The sequence below is a fragment of the Condylostylus longicornis genome, unplaced genomic scaffold (assembly GCF_029603195.1).
Source record: "Condylostylus longicornis isolate FDR11 unplaced genomic scaffold, ASM2960319v2 ptg000022l, whole genome shotgun sequence".
NCBI classification, from domain to species: Eukaryota; Metazoa; Arthropoda; class Insecta; order Diptera; family Dolichopodidae; genus Condylostylus; species Condylostylus longicornis.
The window spans coordinates 5,235,925-5,245,801 of record NW_026577991.1 but is presented as its reverse complement, the minus strand read 5'-3'; positions in this window follow the sequence as shown (position 1 = coordinate 5,245,801).

Here is a 9,877-nt window from a genome sequence, read left to right as displayed (position 1 = left end):
AATTTATACATTTCTAATGTAATCAAATTGATTTCCACACACAAAAATTACTCACAAAAATTTTACTCGCACTCTATCCACACATATACTTAAAATTTCTTCACCTTTTTCATTTATCTTTCCTTGATTCTATTTAGCAAACTTACATCATATTTTATAGAGACAAACCATATATTTTCCATATTACTTTCTGCATAATTTTATTCAAAATATTTTGTATATATTTTTTAATACAATTTTTTTCTGTTTATTACATCGTTTCACTGAAATTGAAATTTACGAATTTTAAATATAAGAAAGAAAAAAATTTTTGAAATGTGATAGTAACGAATAAGTAAAAGGATAATTTAAGGGTAATTTCATAAAGTCAGGACAGTGGTAAAAAAAAAAAAAAATAACATTGCATTCGAAGAAAATGCATTAAAATGTTAAGTTTATTTTATAGCATTGCTTTACTGATTCTGAACTTAATTTATGTGTTATTTAAAATTATAAACTATAGCGAGTTATTTGAATTTCAAATATGTTTTAGATATGTTAACGGAAATGTAAATGTTATGCAAATTTATAAACAATAAAAAATAAAATTTATAATAAAATTCAGCAGAATTAATTAAAAAAAATTTTATTTAGTTAAAGTACATTTGATTTATAGACAAAATATTTAAATTGACGAACATTTTTACTAAGAATTCGAATTTTTAGCTAATATTACCCCTAAAAATATGCAATTTTTTAAATTTCTAAAAAAAATTAATTAATAATTTCCTTATTTTTCCTTTTAATTTTAGGTAAGTATTCATCAGTATTTACCAATTTGTTGAATATTTGTAGCTGCGAGTAGCATTCGGCGAAATGTTTCCCAGAAATAATCAACAAATTCAAATAAGAGTAAGTCTAAATGTAATAAAAACCATGGAAGCAAGACTACAATGAACTACAATAATATCGTAAGAATAACAAAATTTTATAAAAGTTTAAAGATTAAGAATTTTGTCTTTTTCCTTACATTCTTCTTTATTTATTTTAAAATTTTGAAACAAAATATATTAAATTTTCATATATTCCCTGTAAGAACAATTCTTAATTTCCTTCGCCCTCCGTTCCGAACAATAAAAATTTTATTATTTAAATCCATTTAAATCCACGTAACAATTTCCAGTTAGCTATTCCATTTTTATACATCTTTAAAAATATTTTAAAAATAATTTAAAAATAAAAGAATAATTTTAAATTGTACGACCCTACTGTTTTATCCCTTCTTAACCATTAAGATCATTTAAAATTATGTAATATCGTTTTTCATTTGACTATTATAGTCCTCGAAATAAATTCAATAATATGTTACGCAACAGAATAATTTTCTCAAAAGTAATAAGTCGAGTTACTGGTTTGTAAAGTAGAACATTTCAACTTTAAAAATTGCATACTTTTAGGGAAAGTTTTTAAAGAAATAATTTTTAAAACGTGAATGTGATAAGCCAAAACGCGGCTTGTAATATTAGAGAAATTTCTTTTAAAATATATTTTGCTTTAAAAAAAAAAATATCCCAATTTACTCCTAGTTTTATGCAATTTTCAAACCCGAACACGAAAATCAATAATAGAATAATTTATCATTTAGAATACTTCTACATAATTGACAATATTATGTATGAAAAAAAGTGAATTTACCACGCACTCATACAAAGGGCACGTCATAAGAACTGATGTCGTATACAAAATATCAACGTCCAACGCCCATAAAATCATTATGCTTTTAATCGGTAAAAATTTTTCTTTCAAAAATATTTTTCTTTCAAACCTAAAAGTTCCTTTTTTTTAAAATGTGGTGAAATTTATGAAGGAAAATATCCTTGAAATAATAATATCCATTCAAATAAAATACCTTTAGAATTAAAAAAAAAGTGTTCTCTTAAAGGATAAACTTAAATAGAAAATACTTAGCTATAATAATTTTCTTTTTTCAATATAAACAACATACTGGCATTAAAAGAAAACCGGAAAATATTATTCTTTCTTATATTCCACACTACGTATACTTTGTATGTATTTTATACCAAAAAATGTACCCAGGACATTTTATAGAACACAAAAATTTAAAAAGAATGACGACATATGGTAAATTTCTCGATTTATTTGTCTCAAAATTTATTTCAAAATTCAACATTCTCATGGTTTTCGGCAATTCTTTAAAATTCTATGGTGATTTTGCCCACTAAAGTGAACAATTTGCTGTAATTTTTAAACTTAACTAATTCCAAACGGAATGAATATCAAATCCTCACCAAACACAATGTTTTTCTCCAACATTTCATGCTGTATAAGATCAGGAAACAAAATGTTTATATATTAGAATACTCAGTTTTAATTTATAATAGGGATTCCTACAAGTCTATTCCTATAAAAAAATCAAATTCAATTTATTTAATGTTAAATTGTGTTTTAGGTTCTTAAATGTGAATCTCTATAATGAAATATAATCCTTAAATATTCTAAAGCAGGAACAAGCCCATTATAATCACAAATTGAATACTTAAAAAAATAAGGATTTGTCAACAAGAATCTTAAGTCAATCAAATAATCAACAAGGGAGAAATTATAGAAATATTTTCTACTGAATATAATATGAAAACGATAGTCATAATTTATGAAGCTTAAGGAATAGAATTTTTATAAACACATACGCATGATATTGTGACGGAAGCATAAGAAGGAAATAAGGAAATATTTGATTTTTAAATAAACTAATTTTGCTTTATTTGTTTTTATTCATTTATTTAGATAAAAACTGCTTTTCTCCAACTCTTGAGTTACGAGTAATTAAGGGTTTCACAGTCATATCATAAAATTTCGATTTCTGGAAATATCCCAGCTAATGTTATGAAAAATTATATTCTGCCAAACTTGAACCAGCAACTTTGAGCTCTTTAAGCATCACATTATTCGAACTACAACTATAATGTTATTTCAGTGTACAAATTTATTTCTAAATTAATTAATAGTACTTTCTTTTAATATTCCAAAATTAGAATTATTTTAAAAATTTTTATCTAAATTTCAATTTTTAACAAGGAACATTTTAGTCTTTATAGAAACATAAAATAAATAAAAAATAATGAAGAAAAATTTTCTAACAACACAATTATAAAATATCGGCCTTAATGATCCTTTATGAAATCACACTAAAACTTTAAATAATAAATGAAAAATATTTTTTTTTCTTATTAATTATTTAAAGGTCAGTAACTAACAATGACATTGAAAACATGTCTTTCTTTTTTTGGAAATTTTTGATATTTATTGATTTAACAAGGGAATAAATTTATTTCGAAGCATTTGCTTCTGTTGAGAATATCAAAAAATATAACAGAATGTCCAAAAATCTACGCTATTTCCGGAGTAGAACACTAGGATGAGTTCATATAAATGATAAGTAGGGTTTATCCAAAAACTCAATTTATTTTTTATAGAATTAATCTTATAAACGTCTCATAACACATAGGCAGGGTATTACAATTTTCAATCCGATATTGTACAAATTTAACCACCCTTCTGTTGTTGGAATGCTTATTTCAGAAACTACATGTGCTTGAGATCTGAGAACAAATAAAAACTACAATGATTCGAACATTTTACTTCTCGCGAACTGGTATAGCATCTCAGTTTTCCGAAACATGTAGCTTCAACACGAATACTTAAATAAGCCTTTATTAAGCCACACTGTTGAAAAATTTACAAAAATTCTACAATATTTATTCAGTCCTATGTCACCTCCCATCGTTGTACTGCATCTTTTTACGATTTTTATGTGGCTATCTCACTACTCCTTTAATACGCCTTAATTAGAAATAAAAGCATCTCTAATGACATCTAATTAAAATTGTATAAAATATCAAATTTTTCAAATAATATTGAAGAAATTTCGAAAAAAAAAAAATTTTAATGCAAAATAAATTACCCCATTTTTGCCTAGATATCATAATTTTATGCGTACATTCATACGATTACACAGAAAAAAATAAATTCTTATTTTATTATCATTATTATCTTTTAAAATTTTTCCTTCAATTTCCACACCTTTTACAAAAAAAAAAAAAAATTCTAATAAAATTCGAAAATAATTTTTTTATCAAATTATTTTTTAAAAAACATTTTATTTTTTTTTTTAATAACAACCATAAATATGACCCTGGCCCATTATATAAGTACATATAAAGGCTCCAAGAATATAAAATTAATGACAAAATAAGAAGAGGAGAAGGAAACAAAAGAATGGCAAATTGAAAACGCAATAAGATTTCTTAATCTTTACAGTATTCTTTGAGATTATCTTAGCTTTTATTTTACAATTTAAACAATAAATATCCTTCACATTTTTATCCACTTCAAGGATAAAAAAAAATATATGAAAAGAAAAATAATATTAAAATCATTGCATATGGTCAAGGTTAAAATCCTAATTATCATTATTATTTTATGTTTTTTTATTTTATTTTCACCCTGGTACACAGATGTTAATTTTTAATTCTTTATAAATGAATAGAAAAGTTTTTATGAAATAAAATATTTGAAATTTTGAATGTTATTTGAATTTAGGAATTTTAATTTTATTTTATTGCAAAAGAAAAAGTCCTGTTAGGTGCTGGGTATTTTTTTTTTCCAAATAAAATTCTAGAACTTTTAAAACTTTGAAGACAAACAGAAAACAGGAATTCATTTAATATTATTTGAGTAGCTATAATAAAATATTATTGCATACATTTAGGGGCAAAATTTGGAAAAAGTAATAAATTTAGAAATAAATCGTTCTACTGCACACAAAAATTATATTAGAAGTTAGTTTTGCAAAATGATTACAAAAGTTAATTTTTAATATCCCAACATTATCCTATAGCATGCCGTTCCAGGATTATGATATTTCCTGATAGAAGAAGTACTTCACAAACTTTCAACGTTTGCAAAATTCAGATATTCCTTCTGAATAATCATGTAGAATAATCAGTGAAAAACTGGACATTTTAAAAATTTCTAGAATTCAGGAAGATGAGATATTGATGAGAATTTTTTATCAAAATGAACAGGATATTTCGTCCGAAATTTTTTAATTATTTAAAAATATTTAAAATATATCAGAGAAACTCATTGTTCTCATTTATTCTGAGTTTCATTTTTAATTTAATTCTCACAACTTTATTTAATTATAAAATTTTTGGAAAGTTTTTATCAATTAGAAGTCCAAGTTTTATCCTTCTTAATCTCACATATCTAAAACTTTCTGATTCTGAACTATTCACAATATGTAAAAATTTATAATAACCCATAGCTATATAAAATCTTTTTAGCAAACATTCAATCTATTTTAATTACAATTTCACTATTAAAATAAAATATTCATAATATGAAATATTCAGTTGGGGAAGATGAAGATGAAGAAGAAGAGGAAGAAGATAAAGGACTTTTAAAAACTAATTACCACTTTCAACTTTTTAACTAATACAAATAAAAGAATGAAAAAGATATAATCTTAAAACTTTTTTCAAGGTTATACACACATATGTATTATGTCTACAAAATCCATTTTATATAGCCCATATATATTAAATATTATACTATCATTAAGTTTACTATAAGATTTTATTATACACATTGTATTATAACATGATTTTATAGTTTTAAAAACAGGATTTTAATCTTAAACATTATAGAAGAGTGAGAAAGGATAATATATTCAATTTGGAAAAAATTTATGGGTAACAAAAAAAAAACTAGGTGTGTCATTACGATTCGACCAAGATACAATTGCGATTCGACCAAGATGTATTCAAATGGTTAGAGAATAATATTATGGAACACATACAAATCTGACATTTAATTGTTTTTCGCTTTCCAAAACGTTTTTGAATAAATTTCCAAGAAAAATTTTGTTCTGGCAGGGAAAATTACAAAATTAATGAAATAATGAGTTTAGATCTTCTACATTTTAAGCCTTGTCATCATCTGGGGAGGAAAATAACTGGATTAATCACAAGATATTAAATAATACACAGCATTATTTTAATTGTATTCAAGAATTGCACACTGTCTACATACTTTCATTCAACATGCAATCTCTAGAACTACAAACCATATACAGTGCAGCATCAGTATAAGATTTTTTCATTTATAAGAAGAAAATTATTTATTTTCTTTTAGTTTTATTATTATTTTTTTTTTATTATAGCCAAAAAAAAAGGGTAAATAATTTATTGTGTGTCCTTGAAGAAGTTTTCATTTCAAAAAAAAATAAAAATATGAACAAGATCAACTAAATTTCTTTTTTTCATTTCTAAAGAATTATTTTTAAAATAGAATGAATGTATTCCATCAAAATGGAGGAAGATATTTAATAATATACATACATATATACATACTTGTACATAAGCACATACTTGAATTTATATATACGATATGTAACGTATACCTTATGTATATTAAAATAAATTTTAAAGTTTTTTAACAGGAAATACAGAAAAAGGATGCTTCCTAGAATTGTTTTCTCTGTTATTTTTCTTTCTTTATGAAAATAAATTTGTTGAAATGGAAGAATTGTTTTATGTTTTAAATTTATGTTCAAATTTATAATGATTTTATATAAAGAATAATAAGAGAAATGGCTATACTCATATACTAACACATATTATGTAATAATCAAATATACAAGTTAGAATTGTAAGTGTATATTTTTAGATATAGGAATATAAAATGTAAAATTAACGTGGGGGTACGGTGTATGCATGGCATATTTTTATTCTTTAACAAGATAGTGTTCAACTCGTCATGGTTTATTCATATATTATGATAATAAATTGAAGCATATTTTATTGGTTCCATAGCCATTATTCATTTTTGTTAATATTATTCTAGGAAATACATATTGTTTTTATATTTAGTTTATGAAATAAACATTTTATTCTCTCTTAAGATTTTCTTAAAAGGTGTTCCAAATTTTCAAAACATAATTTGAACGCAAGATATCTGGAAGTCAAATAATTATTAACTCGTTATTAAATTCAATTTTTATATTTTATATTCTGGACAATATTGAGCCTGGAACACCTCATATAAACATTATAAATACCAAGTGTATAACCATGTACATATATGTGCACCGGAAGCAAATAAAAGCAAGTAAGATATATAGGTAGCAAGTAGTATGTGTGTGTTTTTGTGTATATAGTTGAAGAACAGAAAATAATTTTTAAAGAACAAATTCTTGTTGTTATTATTTGGGAGAGGAAGTAATATAAAAGATGAAAATTGTTCATATATATATTGTTTTACTTATTTTCTTTTGAAAATACATACACTCCATACATGTAGATACTATTTATGCTTACATGATAATAAAAACAATTCTTTTTAAATATTATTATTGATATTGATTCAAAGAAAACAAAAATTTTATGTATGCTCTATAATTTTTTGATTCAGCAAACAAATAAGAAAAATATATACATATAGAATGAAAAGAATTTTAAAAAAATCATCGAACCGCTAGAAATGTCCAATAGAAAGATGATTCCAAAAAACTATATGTAAACTTTCAAATTCCTTTTATATATCCCGTTGCTTGCATTTTATTTGCAACTCAATTAACCAGTATCATAATTACGGTCTCATCTATGACTGGAATGTTTTCGAAAAGGCTTTATAAGGAAATCTCCCGGCTTGAGGTTTATGCTGTACTGCAATTATAGAAAATATTCTCACATGCTATATGCAAGTGAGAATGGGAATAATACAAGATTTCATGGGTTGACGTAAGAAGGATCTAAGGGCTTCAGTTTCAGGCCGGAAAAATTTTTTTTGTAAAATTTCTCTTAATATTACTTTATTCACTATTTAAAGAGAACAATAATTATCTTCTGAAATAGACTAAATATGAAAATTATTATTTTTTAATGTAATTAAATTTAATACTAAATAGTGGTTCTCATTAGGGTTAGGTTCCCGTTGAAATCTAAGACTATATTAAACTCAGTCTATAATTTTTAGTATTCTATAAGTCCTTTACCTTCAATGCCATTTTAAGAATAATTTTTTAATTAAATATAATTTTAAGCTATGAAAATCGCACTCAATATACTTCAATTAATCAATATCAACTATCAATATTATTTTGATCTCCAGAGTTTCAGAAATTTACTTTATAATTCCTTTATATAAATACTAAAACCAAAAAATATCTTCACTTACACCATATCGTTAATATAAAGAACTAAATATCAAGATATCAAAATATTTTATATATTTAAAAAAAAAAATAATAAAATTTCCACCCATTTTATTTACCTATCAACTTATTTAAATATTCATTAATTTTATTTATTATGACAGGTGAGAAAAATTATATTTTATTATTTACTTGAACAATATTTAACCAAAATGAAAAAAAAACTTTAATAAAATAAAAATATTGAGAAAAAATGTGAACCTAAAGTTTAATTATAGCTCCTGCCAAAAAAACAAACCAAAAAAACAGAAACTTTTAAGGGAAATGATTATTGTATGCCCAACGAATATCCTTTTTCTGTTTTTTTTATTGCTTTTGGGTTTGGCATATATTTACAATTTATTAATAAAATATATGAAAATTTTTATTCATGATAAACGCTGGGAAAAAAAAATAAAATCTGAATATTTTATGTATTTTTCAAAAAAATTTCGCATACATTCATAATTTTACCATAAATAAACATCAACGTGTATTTTCATTACAAACTTACAAAAATAAAAAGTGATAGCCTTTACATATTTTAATGCTGACAGTGTATGCTATACGTTGTTAATTTTTAATATTCAATTTATTATTTTATTATCCTTATTTTAATGGTTTTTAATAACATTGACTTTATTTTATCGGTCTTACGTAAAATATGGTTTAAAAACAGAAATGCGTTAAATTAATTATGAAACAATTTTAAAGGAGAAAAAAATATGGTGTGGTCAGTACATGACCGACCCCAAAGTATTTTGTCTAGTTTAAAGAAAATGTGTCATAAAATTATGAAAATATCCTTTATGTACTTCTTTCGAATTTTAAGAGCCAATAGTAAGTTTTAAATTAACATACCTAGAAATATGCGAATTTGACTCTAAGTAAAGTTTCACATTATTTAACTCACATATGAGGGGCTCAGAAGGAAAGTGGCGTAAGCCACAATGTGGGTTATGCCACTTGGCTTTTTAAAAATCAGAAAATTTTTACAAAACTAAAAGTACTTTTGTGAAAAATAAATAGGAAAAAAGCTATTTCGAAACTGGAAACTAATATTACTGATTTTAGAAGATGTACATATCGTTTCAGTCGAACTTGTGATACATAACGCTGGTACATCTAGACTGACAGAGCGACATCTCTCCAAAAATAGTTTATTTACTCTTCATTATCATGGAGAGGTGCCGCCACATAAACTCTCTTATTGTACATAAACTCTCTTTTCGAAATATAGTAATTATTCATTTATGAAATTAAAGCAAAATAATTAGTCAAAATAATCACAAAATTAAAAGGAGCAATTCACTCAACAATCACTTTTATTGCTTTCCTTTCTTTAAAGGATTTATGTAAATCATATTCAAAATTCAGTTGCGATTCGTAAATTACTTTATTGCAATATTTCTCTATCTTATGTCGAAACTATCACAATCACATTTTTATAATTTAAACATAGTTTGAGCTGTATATTTGATCACAACTATATTTTATTTAAATATAGTCCTAATTGATATTGATAAACAATATTGTTCCCAAGAGTTATCAATTTATTATTCCTAACAACTTTGAAACATATTTGATACCAACCCAAAGTCCATAACACCAGGTTTTACTTTA